Raw genomic sequence first — 6,758 nt, forward strand, 5'->3', positions numbered from 1 at the left:
AACCTGTGACGTCACCACAATGTAAAGTCTATGGGTCGAGCGAGACAAACACTACTGAGCATATTCAGTGGGCCGCGTATCACGCAAGTAAACCCGGAAGCGTAGCAACTTTTTTTGGCGTATGTGCCCGGCGAGCAACTCCGTTGAACTGAATAGGTGCCATTTTGGGATCCGTTATCCATATCCATCCATAGCAGTGACTGATAATACCTGCTGCCGGCTAATCCAAAAATATCGATAAACTGCAGTTTTGGCACTTCAGCATTGGCTTCATTTTTCTTGGTTTGACTAGAACTGCTCAATGTCTGTCATTCCTGCTCACCTAGCATTAGCATTAGCATTGCCACAGCTACAGCACCTGTGCTCTCCACTGTGGAGCAGCTGATCATTCAGATATAGATTCACTCACTTTGTTCACTGTCAGGATTTAACTAGCTCACACATTGAATACCGTGGGGTTATTTTTGAAGCAAACATTGAAAGGAAGATTAAGATGGTGTACCATCGGCACATTTTGCTTGTGACATCTCATATGTGGCTTTACAACTTACAACTGAACATTTAACCCACTTTGTAGAAAACACACACACACACACACACACACAGATATGATTTTTAGTCCATATGGCACAGCCCTATTGTTCATATTCTGAGGTTCAGTAATTGTTCGTGTGAGTTTTGAGACTTATTTGCTTATGCTTCTACACAAACAAACAATCACAAATAAAGTCATTTTTGATTGTTTGCACTCTGAATGATTTAATAAAACAAACAAGAGGAGAGCAAATATATTTGTTCTCAAACAACAGTATACGCCAGTTTCCAAATATTGTGTATAAACCAGTTTTGAAATAATTTTACTTTGAAGTAAAAGACGAAGACGTCTGTCTGTCTGTCTGCCTGCCTGCCTGTCTGTCTTTTTACTTTTCTCTTGCCATTATCTCTCCATTCTTTCCCAATTGTCAAACATTCCTTTTCTTTTTCTTGTGCCTACCTTTCTCTCTGTTAAGTGTTAAAGCTTTAGTGCGTAACTTTTTGATATTAGTTTTTTTCCGATTGCTAAACGACAGTGGGCACAACTGAAGCCACATGTGCAAACCTCAAACTCCAGTCTGCACTACCACCAGTCACCTGAACTAAACAGTTCACATCTCCTGCAGAACTCATTCACAGCAACACAACTCTTCACACACATCTCAGAACAGGCTCAGTGCAGCCAAACACTCCTTATCTAGATAACACACACACACTCACTCAGAACACACTGAGACACACACACTGTCACTCAGAACACACTGAGAGTAAAAACACTAGCATCAAACACCAATACACAAATTACTAACTTTCTCATCTTTACAGTTTGAACAATTTGAGTGACTTGACACTACTCAATAGTTTATTTAAAGGTCCCATGGCATGAACATTTCACTTTATGAGGTTGTTTAACATTAATATGCGTTCCCCCAGCCTGCCTATGGTCCCCCAGTGGCTAGAAATGGTGATAGGTGTAAACCGAGCCCTGGGTATCCTGCTCTGCCTTTGAGAAAATGAAAGCTCAGATGGGCCAATCAGGAATCTTTTCCTTATGAGGTCATAAGGAGCAAGGTTACCTCCCCTTTCTCTGCTTTGCCTACCCAGAGAATTTGGCCCACCCATGAGAGAGAGAGAGACATCATGGCTTTAAAACGAGCAAAGTGGCAGTTGGTCAAGGCCACACCCCCACCTTGCCCCCCCTTCTCTCAGAAATGGCACATCCTAAGGAAAGCTCATTGTGGGACTGGCTCTAGTGGCTGTAGTGGCACCAAGGCTGAATTTTGGGAAAGAGACTTCAGATAGGGGACCACTAAGGCCTATATAAAAGAGACTTCAGATACAGTATTAGGGGACCACTAAGGTCTATATAAAAGAGTCTTCAGATACAGTATTAGGGGACCACTAAGGTCTATATAAAAGAGACTTCAGATACAGTATTAGGGGACCACTAAGGTCTATATAAAAGAGACTTCAGATACAGTATTAGGGGACCACTAAGGCCTATATAAAAGAGACTTCAGATACAGTATTAGGGGACCAATAAGGTCTATATAAAAGAGACTTCAGATACAGTATTAGGGGACCACTAAGGTCTATATAAAAGAGACTTCAGATACAGTATTAGGGGACCAATAAGGTCTATATAAAAGAGACTTCAGATACAGTATTAGGGGACCACTAAGGTCTATATAAAGAGACTTCAGATACAGTATTAGGGGACCACTAAGGCCTATATAAAAGAGACTTCAGATACAGTATTAGGGGACCAATAAGGCCTATATAAAAGAGACTTCAGATACAGTATTAGGGGACCAATAAGGTCTATATAAAAGAGACTTCAGATACAGTATTAGGGGACCACTAAGGTCTATATAAAGAGACTTCAGATACAGTATTAGGGGACCACTAAGGCCTATATAAAAGAGACTTCAGATACAGTATTAGGGGACCAATAAGGCCTATATAAAAGAGACTTCAGATACAGTATTAGGGGACCAATAAGGCCTATATAAAAGAGACTTCAGATACAGTATTAGGGGACCACTAAGGTCTATATAAAGAGACTTCAGATACAGTATTAGGGGACCACTAAGGCCTATATAAAAGAGACTTCAGATACAGTATTAGGGGACCACTAAGGTCTATATAAAAGAGTCTTCAGATACAGTATTAGGGGACCACTAAGGTCTATATAAAAGAGTCTTCAGATACAGTATTAGGGGACCACTAAGGTCTATATAAAAGAGACTTCAGATACAGTATTAGGGGACCACTAAGGTCTATATAAAAGAGACTTCAGATACAGTATTAGGGGACCACTAAGGCCTATATAAAAGAGACTTCAGATACAGTATTAGGGGACCAATAAGGTCTATATAAAAGAGACTTCAGATACAGTATTAGGGGACCACTAAGGTCTATATAAAAGAGACTTCAGATACAGTATTAGGGGACCAATAAGGTCTATATAAAAGAGACTTCAGATACAGTATTAGGGGACCACTAAGGTCTATATAAAGAGACTTCAGATACAGTATTAGGGGACCACTAAGGCCTATATAAAAGAGACTTCAGATACAGTATTAGGGGACCAATAAGGCCTATATAAAAGAGACTTCAGATACAGTATTAGGGGACCAATAAGGTCTATATAAAAGAGACTTCAGATACAGTATTAGGGGACCACTAAGGTCTATATAAAGAGACTTCAGATACAGTATTAGGGGACCACTAAGGCCTATATAAAAGAGACTTCAGATACAGTATTAGGGGACCAATAAGGCCTATATAAAAGAGACTTCAGATACAGTATTAGGGGACCAATAAGGCCTATATAAAAGAGACTTCAGATACAGTATTAGGGGACCACTAAGGTCTATATAAAGAGACTTCAGATACAGTATTAGGGGACCACTAAGGCCTATATAAAAGAGACTTCAGATACAGTATTAGGGGACCACTAAGGTCTATATAAAAGAGACTTCAGATACAGTATTAGGGGACCACTAAGGCCTATATAAAAGAGACTTCAGATACAGTATTAGGGGACCACTAAGGCCTATATAAAAGAGACTTCAGATACAGTATTAGGGGACCACTAAGGTCTATATAAAAGCATCCAAAGAGCACCATGTCATGGGACCTTTAAGGAAAAGATATAGATTTTATAATATACCAATTTTTACGCAAGGTAAACAAGAAGGAATGAAAATCAGCAGTTTGCTTCAATATAGTATTTTGTCTCTAGTAATTTATGGAATTACTGGGGGAAAAAACTAAAGGTAGGCTACATACGTAACAGAATTCTCAGTAGGACTATGTTCAGAAGATTGTGGCGTCCGGTGACATTTCCGCACAGAAACTGGAGTGAAGATAATGACCTCTTCTGAAGAGTCCATCATGTTTTTTTAATCCTCCGTGTCCTCCTTGGCTAATAGCAACTGCATGGACTGCACTGCACCATGTCCACGATGCTGCTGTAGTCCCCCCTCCGTCAGGAAAAAACCCTACTGCAGCTACTCTGCATGACCTTTAATTTGCAGCACTATAACTTTTCAAATACAGTACAACTGGTTAGTCACCTTCATTCATACATTTGATTTAGATTTTTATTTCCTCATTTATTTCACTCTAGCAGGGAATTTTTGACTTCAAATCCAATTTCCCTGTCGAAAGTAGTTCACTAGTAGTTAAACCCGTCTGTCCCTGGGGAAATAAAGTAAATTCAAGTGAATTTGACATTGGTCATGAGAAGAGTGGTGAGAACATCCTTTATTCGCTAACATCTGTGCTTCTCTCTCCCTCTGTGATTGGGTAATTACACTCAGGACATACCGTTAACATACACTGTTAATGAGATGCCTCTGCATCGAGGCATAAACCTCTCAGTACATGTGCGCCCGCTCTACCCACTGAGCCAACCCGGCCACACACTGTTAATGAGGTTTAAGGGATAATGGGTAAAACACCCTTAAAGCTGATCAAATAGCAAAAGCCATAAATTCTTTTAAAACAGAGACTTCATTTTTTTAATTAAATCCCCCAAAACACTTACTTACTACACTCATTTCTCTCGTTTCACATTAAAACATACATACATAAAATGTTTATTTGTCTACAGCAATGAAATGCACTGTTGTAAAATTTGACTGTGTCCTAGTAACTAAGCTGATCCTAACTAAACAATAAATGGTTAAAATTTTGCCGTATGTAAGTTGCTCAGTAACATGACAGAAGTCCAGCATGGCAGACCGTTTCAATGTGAAGAACAAAAGATTATTTATTTTTTCAAAATTGAATGTGCATCCCAAAGGAGAAAAGGGGATTTGTTTGCTTTTTACAAATAGTGATTTTATATGATTTCAAATGATTATTCAAGTGTTTAAGTAATGTCTATATTTCACATACAGTAGAGGTAATTAGTGTATAGGCCAATCATGTAATTAATTATAATTCTAATCATGCTGTACAGTATTTGAGATGCATCCAGCCCAAGTCACTTAACCCGTGAGCCCTTTAGAGTATTATGGTATGTTACATGCCAACTGACGTGTTTGACCTGATGACAGGCTGACATAGAGACTCTGCTTGGAAGGCTTTAAAACGGCTTTATAATGAAATACAAAAAAAACCAAAGTGACTTCTCTAAAAGATTTTATTTTTTTAAATGAAACCAATAACACATTGTAAGCCTATTCATGTGTTAAGTCATTTGTAGTGGACACGACAAATGTAATGATGGGGTGTTACAGTTTTTTCCGATTGCTAAACGACAGTGGGCACAACTGAAGCCACATGTGCAAACCTCAAACTCCAGTCTGCACTACCACCAGTCACCTGAACTAAACAGTTCACATCTCCTGCAGAACTCATTCACAGCAACACAACTCTTCACACACATCTCAGAACAGGCTCAGTGCAGCCAAACACTCAGAACAATCCTTATCTAGATAACACACACACACACACTCTCACTCAGAACACACTGAGACACACACACTGTCACTCAGAACACACTGAGACAACACACACTGTCACTCAGAACAATCCATATCTAGATAACACACACACTGTCACTCAGAACACACTGAGGGTAAAAACACTAGCATCAAACACCAATACAGAAATTACAAACTTTTTCATCTTTACAGTTTGAACAATTTGAGTGACTTCACACTACTCAATATTTTCTTTAAAGAAAATATATAGATTTTACAATATACCAATGTTTATGTAAGGTAAACAAGACGGAATGAAAATCAGCAGTTTGCGTCAATATAGTATTTTGTCTCTAGTAATTTATGGATTTACTGAAAAAAAACAACTAAAGGTACATAACAGTACCAAAGAAAAGTGTGACTAATCCTGCCTCTCTCCAGAAGTTTTCTTCATCACATTGGATGTCTGCATCATCTCTAAATACTAATGAATGTGGTGTTTCTATTGCTTTCACCTCCATTACTTTCTGAAAAAGTCCACAGTTGTACTATAGTGTTTTTCACTTTTTTTATAGCTGTGTATATAACCTCAGACATCTTCCCTGGACATATTGGTATCTTTGCTCTTTTACCTGTTTCTCTCAAACGGTACAGTGTATAATTGTTTCATTCTCATTTGGTGTTTGTATACAAAGAAAGTCTTTCTGAGCTTTCTCTACTGTATATAAATACCGTATATGTTCACTAACTAGTCTAAAACCAGACACCTGCTTAGGCTTTCAGCTAAAATTGCAATCAGCAGTGTTTGATAGGCGCCAGACTGAAATCTATTCTGTTTTGAATGTGTGGTTAACAGTGTAGGGACAGCAGTGTGTTAGCATCTGAAGAAAAAAGGAAAAAAAAAGGGGTTTGGGGGGGGGGGGGGGGGGGGGGGGGGAGTGTTGGTGTGTTTTAAAAATGGGGTGGAGGGGGAAAAAAATGATCTAGAGTTTGGTCCACATGAACTGCTGCTGTGCAGACTGGAGTTAGAGTTTTGCACATGTGACTCCAGTTGTGCCCGGAGTCGTTTAGCAATCGAAAAAAAACTGATCATGTTGATTTAGCCTCATTTTTATATGGGAAAAGTGGAAGAAAAAAAATAGCCTATCAAATCAAGAAGCCTTTAATTGAAAACATTAAGAGAACAGTTTGACATTTTTTGAAAAAAGGGCTTATTTTCTATTCTTGTTAAGCATTAGATAAGAAGTGTAATACTGCTCTCATCTGCCCCGTAGATATAAAGCCAGC

Source organism: Perca fluviatilis, chromosome 1 (assembly GCF_010015445.1).
Source record: "Perca fluviatilis chromosome 1, GENO_Pfluv_1.0, whole genome shotgun sequence".
In the NCBI taxonomy this organism is placed as follows: domain Eukaryota; kingdom Metazoa; phylum Chordata; class Actinopteri; order Perciformes; family Percidae; genus Perca; species Perca fluviatilis.